This window comes from Microtus ochrogaster, linkage group LG1, assembly GCF_000317375.1.
Source record: "Microtus ochrogaster isolate Prairie Vole_2 linkage group LG1, MicOch1.0, whole genome shotgun sequence".
Taxonomy (NCBI): domain Eukaryota; kingdom Metazoa; phylum Chordata; class Mammalia; order Rodentia; family Cricetidae; genus Microtus; species Microtus ochrogaster.
This window is the reverse complement of record NC_022027.1, coordinates 55,120,966-55,139,208: the sequence shown is the minus strand read 5'-3', so window position 1 is coordinate 55,139,208 and position 18,243 is coordinate 55,120,966. Positions and strand designations below refer to the sequence as shown.

Genomic DNA, 18,243 nt, shown 5'->3' with positions numbered 1-18,243 from the left:
GCCAGAACCCCACTGATTACAGGTAAGATACAGAAAGTAGCCCTGCAAACAGACAAGAACACCTAAAAGGCTGTATTACTTCTGAGTTTAAACTCTACTGAGGGGCGCTGGAGAGAGGCTCAGGAGTTAAAAGCACTGCTGCTCTTCTAGAAGACCCAGGTTCAATTCCCAGCAGCCACATGGTGACTCACAACTGTCTCTAAGTTCAGTTCCAAGGGATTTGAGGCCTTCTTCTGACCTCCACAGGTACCTGGCACACACATGGTATACATACATACATATTTACATACATACATGCAGGCAAAATTCCCATATGCATGAAATAAAATAAATCTTAAAAACCAAAACAAAAAACCCCAACTCCACTGAGGTGGGACTATACCCCGTCAGAGGGTCAGCAAACTAGTTCACCATACCTTAAAGCAGAGTGACAAACAGATACAAGCACAGTACCAAGCAATTAATAAACCTGAGGGCAGCGCATACACTCGAATAAATATATGAAAAATAACCGCCATGTGCATCCTTCAGAAATATTTTTTGTGAAATTAAGTATAGGTGCATGGAAGGCTGTTTGTTTAGCGCACACAAGGTCCTGAGTTCAATCCTCAGCAGGAAAAAAAGGAGAGAAAGGGAAGAGGGAGGGGCTTGAATGGTTTGCTTTTATCCTTACGGTGTATCTGGAAGAAGAGGCATAAATACAGATAATATACAATTCAATTCAAACCCAAGTCAAGGCAGCAAGGAGGAAATTAACTGCTCGGGCCATAAAAAAATATTTTGGCTACTGTTGCTATATTATACCAACTGCCAACATTTTTAAGGTGCTCAAAACACCTATCTTTAAAGACATTCATGTTCTGGGACTGGCCAAGTGGTCCAGCAGATAAAGGTGCTTGCCACCAAGCCTGATGATCTGAACTGACCCTGGGGACCCACACGGAAGGAGAGACATGTCTCCTACCACTTGTCCTCAGACCTCCACATGTGTGCTGTGCCCTTTGTGAGTCACACAAAATAAATAAATAGGATAAAAATGTTTAATCTGAAGAATCATCGAAATACGGAGATATTATCATTGAAATTTTCTCCGAACTGTTGATATGAAAAAGAAGGTGGGCACAAACTTATTGGCATATCTGAGAGCTTCTCTTAAAGCAAAATTAATTATGCAAAAATATATTTTGATGTAACATCTTCAGGATAAGAATGATATAATTAGACTAGGTGTGTATGAAGTTACAAGTCTTTGATTCCAGCATTTGGGGGATAGAGGCCAGGAAATCTCTGGGCTCCTGGCCACTCGAGACTACATGGTGAGACTGTGCTCTGAGTGGCATAGATCTGAATTCAGTCATCAGCTTGCCTCTTGAGAAAGCCTGCTTGCCCCCAAAGATGAAGGACCAAAGTACGCACAGCAAAAGGTCCTCCTTTTGGCCGAGTCTCACGTCCCTCCTGTCATCTGTTTAAACTGCAGCCTCCAAAACAATTAAGAGGTTGAGACTGTCTTCTCTGCTGCTCACACACTGAACCTGTCCTAATAACCACCCCATCAGCCCTTCTCAGCCAAGGTGGCTCCCTAGTGACCCTGCTCAACACAGCCATTTCTCGGGGAGAAACAGGGGCCATCAAGTAACGCCAGGCCGTCTCCTTCAGTGAAGGAGAAGCCAACCTAAGTCCACAGAGGAAGAGCATCTTCAGAAATGAAGGTGTGAAGTCTACAGTATAAACCCACCTGTTCCCAGGCATTTTACTCTCCTTCTGCTAACATCTGGAACCAAACAGGGCATGGCTAGGGAATTCTATCGGCCTCGTGAGTGTGAGAAAAGTCAATCTCTTATTTTAGCTTGGTGACAACTGGACTTTAATAAATTAAGAGTGTCTGGCTCATATTTATAAAGCTCCATGTTTCCACAGAGTGAAACCACAGCAGAGGTAAGGAGCCAGACACCAGACTAAACACCTCAGAACTAACTGCTGTCGCTCACTTGTGGTCCCTACTTCTCTGGCGCGTGTGTCTGCACTACCAATTCCCTCAATTTGTGATGGCCTGGCTCTACAAGCAACCCACCTCCTCGGTTGGTTCCCAGCCTAGCTGTCAAGCTTCCCTTACTCCTCCTCGCCCAGAGCCATCAGCTTCCTCCTTCTTTCTCCACTCCCTCACACCAACTTCAGACACCCGACAGCCCCAAGCTTCCCAGAACGGTATTTAGACAACCTCAGGCCAGCGAGAGAGGAACAAAGAGCAGCTGCTCAGGGCAGCAGCTGGAGAGGGTAGTGAGGGCAGCTGGGGACTTCAGGAGGCCGCCCAGACAGTCGTAGGGCACCCCAGGGGCCAGCCCAACCTGGAGAGCGCCAATCTAGGGGAGCATCCAGAGGTCCCCAAACCGCGCTGCCCTTTTCCAGCCCCGTCCCATACACCTGGGCGGTGGCGACAAAGTGGTAGAGCCTCCTGGAGGAGGACATAGTGGCAGGGACAGGCGATCGAGAAAGTCCCTGCGAGCGAAGACCCCTCGCCTTCCCGCCCCGGCCCGCGCACCTGGACCAGGTGGCCACCCTGCTCCCTCAGGGTGCTCTCGAGGACTCGGCTGCTGGCGGGCGGGCTCCGGGGGCTGGAACCGCTGCGACGCGAGACTTCACTCCTCCATCCTGGGAGCCGGCAGCACGTTACAGTCAGCAGTGCACTTCCTGTTTCAAAAAGAGCGAGAGAGTGTGTTGGCCGAGGGGGGCGCGGAGCAGCCGCCCAGCGAGCAAGCGAGAGAGCTGGTGGGCTAGCAAGGGGCAGCGGCTTGCATAACCGGCCATCTAGCCCGCGATGGCCCCGCGGGCCCCGGGGTCCGCACCACCCGGCTCGCTTCCCGGGGCCCGGCCTCCCCCTGCCGGCCGCGGCTCCGGTCCAGCGCTCCAGTCCGAGCTGCAGGGCGCACCTCCCCGCCGCCGACTCCACCACGCTCCAGGCTCCCTCGGGGTAGGCAGCCTGCACTCGGTCTTCCCTTCCCTCCTGCCTCACCTCCCGGTCCAGCCTCCGCCTCCCAAGAGAAGAATCACCTCCGGGAAGGTATACAGGCAAGACCCGAGCTTTGCCAGGGGAGAGGAGGCTGCAAGTATGCAAATCTGGGAAGTTAGCAGCTACATCCCAGCACTCGCAGCAGGGCTTCAGGATGGGAAATTACTTGTCTGGTGCTGACTCAAAAAGAGAAGCGTGCGCACAGCTGCCGCAGTAGAGCTGTCACGGAGTCGGGGTGGGGTTGCGGGGCACCCCGCAAATATGCTGAGTTCCTCCTAGGGTCTCCGTTGAGACCACGGATCGTCAGTCCATTTACCAGAGACACACGCCCCCACCCCCCAACATTACCGTAAACTTTTGTTCTAAATGATTTCGAATCACAGAAAAGTTCTTAAGTTCTGACATCACGTTCATTTTGATCAAACTCCGACTTCTTTTCCTTTTCTATTTTTTAAATTTTTTAAAAATTAATTTATGGCGGGGAGGGGGGGTAGGGTGGGCGGCGCATGCGTGCTGCGATGCACGTGTGCCGGTCTGACGACTCTGCTCAGAGTCAGTGCTCCCTTTCCACCCCATGGCTCTAACTTAGGTGGTCTGGCCAGGCTTGGTGACAAGTCTCTTTTACAGACTGGCCCTGACTTAAAGAGATTTCGGAGCAGTAAACTAAGGCGTACGTGGGGGGGGGGGAATGCAGCGGGTGGAGGTGACTCGGCAGTAAAGACACCCGCCAAGGCCTACAGGTGGAAGGAGAGAACCAATTTCCATAATTTGTCCTCTGACCTCCATGAGTGCCTTGGCACACAAATGTCCACATGCATACAAATAAATAACTGTAATTTTTTTTTTAATTTGTAAAAAAGTAAGCAGGTGACTCAAAATCTACCAGAGTCAAGAGCTCGCCAGTTTCAGAAGTTGGCCAGAGTTTGCAACCGGCTTGCCCCTGCACCTGGGACCTCTCAGGCAACAGGCACTTAACAGAAGAAGGTTGTGATATCAGCCTGTTGGTTTCAATAAACTGGTCTTGTTTCCAAACCCAAAACAGAACCGAGACAATAAACTGATTATTCTATGTAAAAAGCTAAACTCTGACAGCAGGAAGAAACTGGTACAAATTGAAGTCCTACTCAGTGCCCGACAGATCTTACTCCCCTCTAAGGTCTTAGCATCTCCCAACAGGTCTGGAGACCCTTGCTCCCATATTCCCAGAGGAGTAAACAGAGTCAAGAAGTCTCCCCAACAGAATGGTCCACTGGAGAGCTGGATATGGGTTCTTCCTAAGTATAAAATCTGGGTCATTTCCCCTACACTAAATTCCTAAGACAATAGCGCGTTCTAGGGGAAAAGCCAAGCGCTCCAAGACCATCTGGGATCCATCCCTGGTCTCGGAAGGAGCCTGTAGTTCTCTGGCTCCCATTCTGGGGCGTGCTGGGTTTGTCACCCACCTGACTTTGCAAGTACCTTGACTCATGCAAGGGACACGGTGCGCTCATCCACAATCAGCGCTGGCTCTATGAGGCTTTTCATAGTTACTTGGTAGCAAAAGTTCAAGAGGTTCTGATGGCCGCTCACATGCCAAGGTACAAAGTCTGTCCAATACAGAACCTAACTAGCAAATATTTGTCCCGTGAATTCCTTTTTCCCTAATGGGGAAATTTTAAGAAGCCAAATGTTGCTTGCAGAGTTGAATGCCTGCCTGAGGTTTTTAGGAAAATGACTAACCGCTTCCCACTGTGCATTTCCTCCAGCTCGAACACTCATCTGTCGGTCGCATGCAGCTATTACTCTCTTGACACAGGCTAAGGAATGAAACAGACCTTTCAAAGTGATCAGGAATCCTGGCAGTAATGACAAGCAGACAACTGCCGACAACACAAACTGCATCTCTCCGGCCCCGCCCTTCTCCTTCACGACACCGCAGCAGCACAGGTGGGAGCGTTAGAGGTTCACATGGCAGAGACTAGCCAGAGGGGCCACAAGAATCTGACAGTCATGCTATTCCTCAAGTAGTCTATTGGGGGCTTATCTCTAAAACTTTCCTGAGGGGTTCAGAGTGCTTTTAGGCCTGTTCTACCCACCCACTTCCCACTGCTGAACCAGACAAACCCCAGCCCTTCAATGCTTTTGACAAACTTAATGCTCCTTTCCAAAAGGCTACCGGGCATTAGCTGACAATCTCTCACAGTTTAAAACCAGTCAACAATCACAAGCTTTGAGCCAGGGATAGTGAGACACACCTTTAATCCAAGCACTCAGGAGGCAGAACCAGACTGATCTCTGTGAGCTTGAGGCCAGCCTAGTCTACAATGTAAGTGCCAAGACACGCAGGGATACACAAAGGAACCCTGTCTCAAAAACAAACAAACAAATAAAAATCAGCAGGAGCAGCTTTAAAGGACATAATTCCACAAAGGAACCCTGTCTCAAAAACAAACAAACAAACAAACAAAAATCAGCAGGAGCAGCTTTAAAGGACATAATTCCACAAAGGAACCCTGTCTCAAAAACAAACAAACAAATAAAAATCAGCAGGAGCAGCTTTAAAGGACTTAATTCCATCTTTAAAACATTTTGTTATCCCTGTCTTCATTCCAGGTACTTACTATAACTCTAAGAGTCCAAAATAATAATCCCTGAAGAAAAGCAAACTTTTGGGGGGGGGGCAGGGTCTCACTATATAGCCGTAGCTGGCCTGGAACTCACTATGTAGACTAGGCTGGCCAGGAACTTGCAGATCTGCCTGCCCCGGTCTCCTGAGTTCTGGCATTAAAGGAGTTTACCACCAACTCCTGAAAAACAACATGACTCCTAGAAAACGCCAAGGAGGGTCTGGAGAGCTGGCTCAGCAGGTAAGAGTATAGGGTGTTCTCACAGGACACAGGTTCAATTCCCAGCACTCATATGGTGGCTCTCACCCAGCTGTAACTCCAGGGTCTCCAATGCCCTCTTCTGGCCTTCTCGGGCACTAGGCATGAACATGATACACGAACATACATGCAGACAAAACACACATCTAAAATAAAATATAAAAACCTTTTTTAAAAACTCACAGAGAGAGAGACAGAGACTTCAGAGATACCTTGGTCAGTAGGGTACCGACTGAATTCCATTCTCAGTACCCATGTAAAAAGCCAGGCATGGTGACGAGAGAGTGTAATCCCAGAGTTTTAGACAGGAAGACACTGTGACTCGCAAGTCACCCAGCCTGGCAGAATCAGTAAACCCCAAGCCCCACATGGAAAGACTGTCTCTAAAAGCAAGGTGGAGGGAGGGCTGCCGAAGAACCATGCGTAGTTGACCTCTGACCTCCACACATATGTATCTACATGCAAGCATACATGCCTGCATACAAATGAAAAACAAAAGGCAAAGAAACAGCCATATTGCCTCCTAGAGCCTTAACTTCTATGTGATCTACTGAGATCAACCATCTTGCTTTTTAAAATCTCCCCTAGATCGGAGACGTCTATTCAGTCATTAACATAAAAAGTCAACAGTAAGCGCCAATACAACTATGACACATAGTCCCACTGAATGCAACAGTCTCCAGCATGCTGATAAACCCCCAACATGCACCAGGTCTGTGCAGCACAGCACACCCCACCCCAGTACGGTCGTTCTTCAGCTGTCTGTGCACCATAGAACACTTTCCTCTTCTACTGCCCTACGAGGAAAAAGCTGAAATCACAGAGTGACCAAAAGAGAACAAGAAAGCATGCTTCTAGGTAGGTCAAAATGAAGGTGGGGCCGCTCATGGTGGGGCCACTCATGGTGGCACTCTCCTGAATATCCCTGCACTTTAGAGGTGGATGATGGGTCAGAAGCTGAGGCCTTCCTTACATGTCTCAAAACAAAGAGTAACAACACTGATTTTACAGGAATTAAGGGAGAAGGGAGGTCTTTGAAGGCCGTCTCTCCCTCAAAACCACAACCTAGGGCATGGCAAAGCCCTTTGAAAGGCTCTAAACAGTTATCTTCTTTCCAAAGCAATGCTGCTTGCTCTTCATCTTAAGCAAGGAACCCCTTTGAAGGTTGAAACTGTTTGCCACAAGGTTTCTCGGGGCGCCTATCAGAAAGAATGGCAGATGGGTTTGCATTCGTGAGGACGAAAACTGACAAGCTGTCTGGTTCCCTAAGCGATGCCCTCTGTCCCCACGGCCCTCGCGGCAGATGTGGCTGCCTCGGCCCTCCCTCCAGGAGGATGCACGCAGCAGTGCCTTCTGGGAAGGTGGGTCCTGGCACCGAGGCAGGTCCTGGCCTATGGCTTTCAAAGAAGCCGTTCTCGAGCCAACTGGCTGGTTCAACTGGCATGTCCCCCAGAGAGCTATTACCATCTTCATGGAGCCAGAATGAGTGTCCCTTCCCGGGCAAAGTGGAACACGGGGCTGCAAATCTCTTTTTAAGAGCTGGGTATTCTCAGCCTCCAAATCCAAGAGTCATGAATCTCCTGACTTCGAAGAAAATTAATACACACCCACAGGCCTCAATATCCCAGACCAACCTACCTCACAGAAGTCTCCCAAGTGCCTGGGCAGGAAGAGCTCAGCAGAAGCAGGGGACCACAGACAATTTTCTTTTCTTTTTAACTTATTTTTATTCTGTGTGTGAAGAGTTTGCCTGCAGGTGTTACGGGCACCATGTGCACACAATGCTGATTGGTTTCCTAAAGCAGAGGGTTAGCGAGCTCACACGCACCTGGGGTCTAGCCCTCCTCCTTTTAAGTGGACAGAAATGTGTGGGTATACTTTGTCTGTAGCTATGTGCCATGTATCTTTTACTCAGGATAAAAACAAAACCCTCACTTTTACAACAATAATCTGGTGCTGGCTTGGAGGCACAATCGGGACTGGGAACGCCAGAAGAACTGCTACAAACTTCACCAGCCTGGGCTACAGGGCATGACCTCACCTCGAAAAGTAAACAAACCCACGGAATGAGTAAATCATAACTTGTAACAGTTGCCTCGACTCCTCATTGTTTTGGCAAATATTGGTAAACCTGAAAGCATGACTGTTTATTTTGCAACTGACAACTGATTCTAGGTTGTCATGGCACCAGCAGATGCAGATGTGATTCAAGATGTAGATGTTGATGCGGCCAAGCATCCTTTTATTTAAGTAATAAGACATGTCCTGCAATAAACCGTGACGGACAAAACTGTAACACACTGTAGTGCGTGTCCTTTCTCACTCTAGTTGGTAGGTCAATGTCTCTGATTTTGAGGGTAATACAGGAGGATAAAGGAGGACAAAAGTTAGACAGCATGTGGTGGCCCACACCTGTAGTCCTAGTGCCTGGAGACAGACAGGAGGACCAGAAGTTCAAGAGAATTCTCTCCCACACATCAAGTCTGAGGCCATTGTGGGCTGCATAAGGCCCTATTCCAAAAACCAAAAAGATCTCAGCAATAACAAAAAAGATGTCGCAAAAGTTTCACTAAATCCAAATACCCTCAAACAAAATGCTCCCGGAAAGACATCACAGGGAACACTGGCTTGTCTGCTGGCTGCTGACCGTGTGCGCTGAGCATCCTCCTTCAACGCTGGGTATCTCAGCTTCCTTCTGGGAAGAACTGTTTTCATTTCCTCGGTGCGTTCTTACCTCTAAAGCAATTTACTTCAAACCCAAGCAACTTAAAAATAATTTGTCCTAACAAGCCTAACAGGTATCATGATCATTGCTAAGGCACCAAGTCTCTTAAAATGACTTTTTTATAAAACTGTGTGTACCTACGATCTCAGCTCAGAAAGCAGAGACAGGAAGGTCACAAGTTCCGAGGGCTGGAGGCATGCACAGAAACAGATACCTAGCAATCCCCAGGAAATATAATAATAAAGACTGGGTTTATGTGCGTACAAGGAGCTAACATAGCCAACCACACATAAGAGGTAGGAGTAGCAAATGCAGAAGATGACAGGGAATAAGGTACACACAACACTATCTTGACAACAACCAATCTTCATCACCTACTGCCGCAAAGACTACAGGAAGAAACACGGACTGTGAAAAGCCCAGGGAACAGAGTTAAACAGATTGGTTTTCATCCCTTTTACTTTCAATGGAACAGCCGTCGTAAATAAAAATAAAAGTGCCCAGGCAAGCCCAAAAACTATATTATAAACTTTTGAAAGCTGATGGTGAACGTTTGATTTGTTTGTTTATTTGTTTGTTTATGGTTTTTTGAGACAGGTTTTCTCTGTGTAGCTCTGAGCTGTTCTGGAACTCACTACATACAGCAGGCTGGCCTTAAACTTACAGAGCTCTGCCTGCCTCTACCTTCCAAGTGCCAAGATGAATGATGTGTGCCACTACACCCAGCCAGATGGTCAATGTTTCAAACACTAACTCTGGCTTAAAAATGGCAATCACGTCACAATGTATTACATCATTCACAGCCTCCAACAGCCCTGCAGAATTATCTTGATAAGGTGTCAGGAAACAGACAAAAATATTAAGTTTGTCCCAAGTCACACTGCTAGCATGTCCCAGAACTGCACACCCTGGCTGGCATTTTGTTTTGTTTCTGTCTTCTCGAAACAATGTCTCACTGTGACTCCAGCTGCCTGGAACACACTATGTAGACCAGGCTATTGTTCAACTCAGTCCAACTCACAGACACCCTCCTGCCTCTGCCTGCTATCTCCAGAGGGTTGAGATAAACATTTGACCAGCTATCTAAAATTTAACAAATTACCAACAGGACACCCCAGATGAGCAGGTCCAGTGTCACGGGTTACGAGTAGGATGAAAGCCCCCAATTTTCCTTTCTATGGCAACAATGGAACTGCAGGGAGCTGCGAAGAAAGCTTCCAAAGAGCAAAAATCCCGAGTCTGATCAAAGTTACAGAATAAAAAACAATGAAAAGAAAGTGAAGATAAGATATCTACAGCAAGGCAAAACCAGAAGACAGAACTGTCAGGATGCTAGGCTTGAGGCAGCTGGACGAGTAACTGCAGGGAGCCAGGCGAACTATAAACCACAAAACCACGCATGCTCAGATCTTATTAAGAGTTGATACAGTGTCCTGAGAAGTCAGGATACCTGATCAACTAGACAACAAAGCAATGGGGCAGCCTGGGCAGAGGCAGGGGATACATTTACTAGACAGAGGAAGAAAAGAGCCAGAAATAGCATTTGATCTCTAAGTAACTTAGAAATTGTTCACATTGGTATGATCAAATTAGCACATAACATTAATTTGGGAGGTGTAGAAAGGGCAAATGAGGGCAAGCCAGGGTGGGAGGGTTGTTAAATTAACAGAGACTACAGGGAATAATCTGACGCAGTGTTGTCTCCTTTAATCTGCAAAAGAGAGGCTGAAGGTGTCCATGCGAAGTAACTGTTTCTAGCCCCAAAATGCCAAGACACCAGAGAATGAAGTGAAATGTTTTAAACTGCAGGAACCAAGGCTGATCACCATCGAACACAACCCTACTAACCATCTATCCCAAGGAAAGTTCTGTGACAAATGACATCCCTTTAGCGAAAGAGTTGCTTAGCAAAGCCCTACAAAAAGAAGGGCTCACAGACTGAATGAAGATCAGACGGTGTGTGTCTGGCTCAGTACAAACGTGGCTGGGACTGGAGGTCATGAGAATTGGTTTGCAGATGCATGTCGGGACAGATGAAGGGCAGCAGAGACAGGGAAGGGAGAGCAAAAACTTAAACTAACCTTGTTTTTTTAAGCATAAATTATCATTTCTGATTTTTTTAATGCTAAAAAATAGCTTCTCCCTTGATAGGACTGTTTACCTTCCCAGCAAAACTTATATTTCAAAACTTAGCAGTTGAGGGGGCTGGAACTGTTTTTCAGTTTGTGGTGTATCTGCCTGTGATTCACGAGGCTCCGGCTCTGGTCCCCTGGGGAGTATAAACTGGGCGTGGTACTCATCCTTGGCTGCTTAAGAAGTTCAAGGCCACACTGAGCTACAATCTTGCAGCAAATGTTAGCAGTTGCTACAAAGTTCAAAAGAGAAGAGTAGGCCAGTCACAGAGAAACGTTTCTACTCCCAGCACATAGGAAACTGAAGCCGACATCTGTGAGTCTGTGGCCAGCCTGGTCTCATAGCTAGTTTCTGGTCAGCCAGAGCTACATAATGAGACCCTGACAAGAGAAAGGAAAGGAAGAGAAAGGAAAGGAAGGAAGAGAAGGGAAAGGTCTCTTAATGGCCTGTGTTCAGTGGGTCACAGGAAATATGTAAGTGAGCATCTTGGAGCTTCTAAGAAACTGATAATGAACTGATAAATAAGAATGGGTAAGGAAAGCCCCCTCCCTCTACCCAGGGATATGGGCTCCACTATATCCCAGCAGGCTTGCTTATGTAAGCAAAGCATGTCTAGAAAACAAAAGCCCTGGAAGAAGGGCACTGCGGTGGATCAAAACTTCCCAGTGTGCTCGCCACTCTCCACACTCTCCAAGGTGGTTTTCTCGGCTCTTTTCAAAAGGACAGACCTCCCCAAGAAATCCAGGAAGGAACACCTGACAACCACAGCGGCAGCTAACTTTGAACCAGGAACACGATTTATAAAGTATCCTCACCACTAATCACACACTCACATCTTCATTTTAAAGAAAGACATGTCACTTTGTCATGGTCCACAACCAGCGAGTGACAGCTAGGGACTGAAATGCAGGCAGGACTCCAGAAGGCATACTGTGTGATAGTCAAGGAAGCCGGATGATCAACAGTAAATCTCCCATCTTCCATTTCCTTCTGATAAACGAAAAAGGGGAGAAATTTAACACGATGATCTGAAAAGAAGAGCCACGCTAGATTCCAGACTGGAGTGGGAAAACACACATGAAAACCCTGTCCAATGACAGCGCTCTGAAATTACTACGTATTTACGTTTACAGGGGATAAAAAGCACAGCACGGGCCTGGGAAGTGGCTCGGTCACTAAAGAGCCTCTTTTCCAAGTATGAGGACTAAAGCTGAGTTCTCCAGCATCCACACAGGGGGAAAAAATCGAGGCACAGACACACATCTGTAATATGGGGATGGGAGTAGGGGGTTGGCAGACACAGCAGCTGGATCCCCGGAACTTGATGGCATAACCAGTCTAGTCTAGTTTATTCATGAGCGACCAATCCAGTTAGAATCCCAATCTCAAAAGATAAGGTGGAGACCAATGGAAAAAAATGCCTCGCAAAGACACTGTTGGCCCCCAAATGTGTGTGGCCACATGAGCAAGTGTGTACACACACACACACATTTCCCAGGCCTTCCTCAGATCTACAGTCTCAGACCGGCAGCAGGGGTCCTGTGGAATCTGCGCATTTAGATAATCCCCAGGGGACCCACAGGAACTACCCACTAACTGCTCCAGCCAACACACCACTTCCTCTCTCCTACAGCCAATAATGACACCAGAGTAAATCAGACCTTTTCTCAAGAATGTGGAGGGGCATGGTGCACACCTGAATCCCAGCAGGAGAGGCAAAAGTAGACGTCAGGACTTCAAGGCCAGCCTGAGTTACAGGAGACTCTGTCTCAAAAAGCTAAAAGATGCCTCAGCAGGTAAAAATGTTTTCCACACACACTTGGAGACCTGAGTTCGATCCCCAGAGCCCACAGTAGGAGAGGACTGGCTCCCCAACGTTGTCTTCTAACCCCACACACTGACAGCGACTGATTGGCATATACGTGCAAGAGTACGCATATCAATACAACTACAATTTTTTTTAATCAATTTATTTTTCTTAAGATTTATTTTTATTTTATGTGCACTGGTGTCTCGTCTGTCTGTGTGAGGGTATCAGATTCCCTAGAACTGGAGTTACAGACAGTTGAGAGAGGTCATGTGGGTGCTGGGAATTGAACCTGAGTCCTCTGGAAGAGCAGCCAGTGCTCTTAACCGGACATGGGAGAGTAATAGCACTGACCTTCAGGACTGAGGGGAGAGAACATGGTGAGTCTGGACAAAATGCATCACAGCCATGACGGCTGTCATTAGTGTTTCCATGACTTCCTTTCTGGCTGAAGTGCACTGCACACAAAGTGACCTTCAACAAACTTATGGTCTCTCGACATAAAAGGAAGGGAGGGAAACAGAAGAATAAAGGAAGAGGAGGAAGGGAAGAAGGAAGAGGAGGAGGAAGGGAAGGAAGAAGAGGAGGGCTTCCAAAGTCATACACAGGGACCTCTGTAAGCCCTTTCTCCTCCCTCGGCTTTGTTCGGCTCTGAAGAGCACTTAATAGCATTGCCATTGAGAAGCCATTCCTTGCTTTCCTTCAAGGAGGAAAAAATAAAACACATCAATGTCCCAAGTTTTAAGGAACAAGCCCCATCAATTCCCCTCCCACTCCAGCCTGGCTTTTCTCTCTGATCTACAGTAACTGCCTGCAGCCAGGGCTGCTGCCCAGAGAATCGCCTGCTTCACCCTAAAACAAACAGCCCTTTGTGGGGAAACTGGAGGCCAGCCCAGAGAAGGAGGGGGAGAGAAACCAAGAAAGAGGAGGCCAGAAACGGAGTCAACACCTACACTCCGGTCCACAGTCACACAGGTAAAGACGGACTGAAAGAAACACGCTCAGTTCAGCATGTTACCCGCCCATCAAGCCTCCCACCGCCCCACTTGCTACGGGGAAATGAATTCCAAGGCTCACAAAGGCTGCGTTGAGCAGCTCATCATCCAACACGTGTGGCTTTGGTTGTTGATAAAATACTGCTGCGTACAGAAGCCCCTAACCCTGGCTGAGCCAGCCACACTATTGTGATGAGTTCCCACCCCCACTCACGGAAGAGGAAACTCAAGTTTGCAGACAGCCAAGGTCACGCAAGAGGAGAAAGCAAGCTCAGAATCCCCGTTCCTTAGGCTCCAAAGCCCAGGTCTTTGCCACAGCTCACACCAACTGTACAGGGCGATTTTAAAATACCCTTGGAAGCTCACCAAATGCACTCTTGTGAAAGACAGGTAAAACAAGGCAGGTTTTGTGTTCTTGAAAATAATTCCTTGCCAGGGATGAGGGTTGTCACAGCAACCAGGCTCTCAATACAACCTTATATGATCAGCCCTCGGTCTGGGGCAGGGTTCCTGTTCTAGCTCTATTTCATTTGCTGGTTGGTCTGGGGAAGAGGCCGGAGGGGAGGCATAGGAGTCTCTTCTTTCTCACCAGACTCTGATGATGTCAAGACTGAGGTGGTATGGAAAGTCAGAAAAATATGCTGTGCAAATTCGAAAGCAAAGCACTGGCAACCCATACCTGCAACCCCACGACTCCCAGGGAAGCTGAGGCAGCAGAATCACTGAGCGTTCAAGGACTGCTGGGCTAGACAGCAGCCTAAGCAGAGTGAGAGCCTGCCTAAAAAAAAAAAAATCAATAAACAAACAAATAAATAAATAACATGATATGAACAACAACAAAATAACAATAAAGCAAGCCAGGAGCCTAAAGTCAGCCTGCTTGGGTTCAAATCACAGCTCGGACACTTAACTATGTGACCTTGAATTACTTGGCTGTTTGGGGTGACTGGGCGGAGCAGCCAGGCTGAAGAGCCAGCCTGGCCTTGGTTGCTTCGACTACAAACCAGGGAGGGTTGAGCAGAGTATGAGCGAATCTATCTACAAAGTGCCCTAGGCCCCAGCGGGCACCAGGCCTGCCCCAGCCTTTCCTCTGGGCACTTCCAGATTAGGCACTGGGCGTGGGTTCTTGTTTCGGTGTTCGCGATTTCACCTTGCCAGGAGCTTCAAGGGGGTTCTTGTTCAGCCTTTTACTCTGTCATGTCCCCTTTACAAGCTTGACTCCCTACGAGCAAAGAATGCTCCCATTCTCCCGAAACCACAAACTGGTTTCATAATGAGAGGGAAGAAAAATACCCGCCCCAAATCCTTCCTGCACGACCTATGCCATGCGCTGAAGCATTTTCAAAGGCAGCCATTCTAAAGCCGTTGGAACACTGAAAATTAAAATGGCTGATTCAAATCGGCTGGAGCGCCTGCCTAGAAAACACACAAGATCCATCCCAGCACCACAGAAACAGGATGTGGTAACACACAGCTGTCACCACCGCCCTTGGGAGATAAGAGGCAGAAGGATCCAAAGTTAGGACCAGAGAGATGGCTCAGGGCTTGCTGTTCTTCCGGTGGACCAAGGTTCGAGTCCCAGCACCCATTCGGCAGCTCACAACAAGAGATCCAATGCCCTCCTTTGATCTCGGAGGGCATCAGGCATACATGTAGTATGCAGACATATGTGCATATGCAAAGTACTTATACACGTAAAATAAAACTCTTTCACAATAGGTTTTAAAAAGGGGGCTAGTTAGTACTACATGAGAAAGAGAGAGGAGAGAGAGAGAAGAAAGAAAGAAAGAAAGAAAGGAAGGAAGGAAGGAAGGAAGGAAGGAAGGAAGGAAGGAAGGAAGGAAGAGGAAAGAAAGAATAATTGAAAGTTATTCCACTTGGAAAGGACAGATCAACTTCACACTGCAGTATCACTGCTAAGGTTTAGGAATATAGCCAGCTGATACAAGGCTCCCTTTCCAGGAAACAGTACATTAGCCACTGGGGATGACTGAGAGTTGGGGGGGGGGGCATGCCCTGAGAAATCCTTGCACTAGGCTTCTGAACTTGGCTAGTTGAGAGATCTCCCAAAATACTCTGCCCTCTTTTCTTCCAGAGTGTATATACAGATGAGCATAGTTCAACCACATCAGGGTTCCCAGAGCAGATACAAAGGTGAAAACAGGAGCACCAAGCTAGCCAAAACACAGATCTGAGGATGAGTCTGTCTCACACAGAGGTACCCAGTCAGCAGGAAGGGCTGGGATGTTCTCTCCTTCAAGTTCAGAACTAGTGTCTAGGGATTTCCCCCAGCACCTGCTATGCCTTCAGGCCAGTCCCTGCAAAAGGACACACACCCAAATGTAAGGATTGGAACTGACACATTCAAGCTTTGTTCAACTGTCTGCGACAGTGTGTGTGCATGCGTGCGCATGTACACACACACACACACACACGTATGCAGGTATGTACATTCTCTGGCTCCAACTTGTGTGGTATGTTGGTAAAACAAAGGGATGATACCAAGTTTTGACTGGATTTTTTTTTCTCCTGGTGCTTTATTTTTTTTTAATTTATTTATTTATTAAAGATTTCTGCCTCCTCCCCGCCACCACCTCCTATTTCCCTCCCCCATCAAGTCCTCCTCCCTCGTCAGCCCAAAGAGCAATCAGGGTTCCCTGCCCTGTGGGAAGTCCAAGGACCACCCACCTCCATCCAGGTCTAGTAAGGTGAGCATCCAAACTGCCTAGGCTCCCACAATACAAATTGACTAGATTTTTAAAAGTGAGCAGGCTGTGCAAGGAAAAGCCTGTACTTCCGCATTTTGCTCCAATTTCAAGGCCATCCTGGTAGCCACAGGGAGGTCCAGGCTAGCCAGGACCTTAGGAAACTCAAGCGTACTGTTCTCCTATTCCAATCCCAGGCCTCCAGTGCATCTGGCCACAGGCTATCCACTACTAAGGGCTTCTCCGCCCAGACTCTCCATCCCACATCACTATTTTTGTTTCGTCTACAGGAAGTTCTTATTTGAAATGTTGAATTAGCTAACCTTTTAAAATCAGATTTTACAAAAGAATCCAGATTTTGGCTTCCAGTGAAAACTCAGAAATCTGGCTCACATACTGACAGGGCACAGAGCCACAGAGGGACCCTCTTGAGCGAGCCCACCTCCTCCCAGCGCTCCTCGCTCCCCACCTCACTCCAGATCACCCTCCGCAGAGATGAGACCCTAACTGCCACAGCATCTCAGAAGATGCTCCTAGGCACGATGTGCCTTGGTATTTCCCAGAGACACCTCTTGCTCTACCCTCCCACACGTGTCTCTTCCTCATGCAAAAATTAACAACACAATTATGAAACTCCTACTTGGCATACAATCTACCCAGAAAAAAAAAGTAATTTAGAACTAAGCAGAAAGAGAATTGCTTTGTAACAGAAAACCATTTTAAAAGAATTAAGCTAAAGGGACTAGTGATATGGCTCAGTGGGTAAAAGAGCTTGCAGCAAAAGCCTGCCGAGAGTTTGGTTTTGGAGCCCTCAATAAAGTGGAAGGAGATAACTGAATCCACAGGGTGTCCCTTGGCCTCCACTCCTCCGGAGGCAGAGGCAGGCTGAACTCTGTGAGTTCGAGGCCAGCCTGACCTACAGAGCCAGTTCCAGGACTGCCGGGGCTACACAGAGAAACCCTGTCCTGAAAGTGGGAAAGAAAAAAAAAAAAGAGAAAAATGTGTGCGTGCCTGTATCTATGTGCCTATGTATATAAAAAGGATACATATATTTGCAAAATATGTAACCATCCACTTTCCAATTGCACCTCATGGCTGACTAAATGTAAGTCTGAAACCTGAAACTGTCCAGATAGGAAATTTGACTGTATGAACTCACTCCAGTATAACTGTATCTAAGCGCAATGAATGCAAACAGGCTGGGCATGCTCACACAGGTCTGGGAGTGCAACCGACAGGCAGACACAGGAGGACAGGGTTCGAGGCCAGCCTCAGAAAAAGAAATGTTTTAAAAGGAAGAAAAAAAATAAAAACAACAAAAATAATGGAGGTGGGGAAACAGCATTAGGTAACATGCCTGCCACAGGAGCTATTCTGTGTCGGACACACAGGGCCCACGCATACAGTAACAAATAAAACTGTACAACCACAACACAGTAAGATGCAAGCCACAAAGAGTATAAGCTGTATAAATGAAGCAGATTGCGTACGACATAGTTGTATGGAGAGATACATATTGCTTGGGTAGATCATGTTTTAACACACCTGTGTGTTACAGCATTTATCCCAGAAAGACACGCCCCCTTGGCAGTCACACTGTTCCCTTACAGCGGGTATTGTGAAGTCAGGTCTACTTACGAGGAGTATGCTTACTATGTCCTAGTGTGGCATCCCACCATGAATAAAGATGACTAGAAAAACACCTACAATTAGGTGGCTTAAAATTACTCTCTGGGGGCTCAGGAGACGCTCAAGTGATAAGAAGCCTACTGAGCAAACACACAGACCTGTTGGATTCCCAGCTCACACAAAAGCCAGGTGTGACAGTACCCATGTGCTATCCCAGCACAGAGGGGGGGGGAGTGCAGAGACGGACTGGCCCCTGACGTTTACCAGAGCTAGTCTAGCCCATCTGTAAACTCCCGTCTCAAAACCTAGGCAGGTGAGGAAGACAACTAGCAATGACCGCCAGCCTCCGCAAGCATACCTTACACACACACACACACA

At 47.6% G+C, this 18,243-nt stretch overlaps 1 protein-coding gene across 5 annotated transcripts in view; it reads right to left on the bottom strand.

The window, feature by feature from the left end:
- Lrrc8d (leucine rich repeat containing 8 VRAC subunit D) overlaps window positions 1-18,243 on the bottom strand; it is a 108,070-nt gene that overhangs the window by 79,560 nt on the left and 10,267 nt on the right. For 3 of the 5 annotated variants that reach the window (XM_026785197.1, XM_026785198.1, XM_005359630.3), the window contains one exon: window positions 2,540-2,688. The gene's annotated coding sequence lies outside the window, so the exon portion shown is untranslated. Of the gene's footprint in view, window positions 1-2,539; window positions 2,689-3,010; window positions 3,254-18,243 lie in introns of those variants that run through there. The other 2 variants (XM_026785199.1, XM_026785200.1) reach the window with 2 other exon arrangements.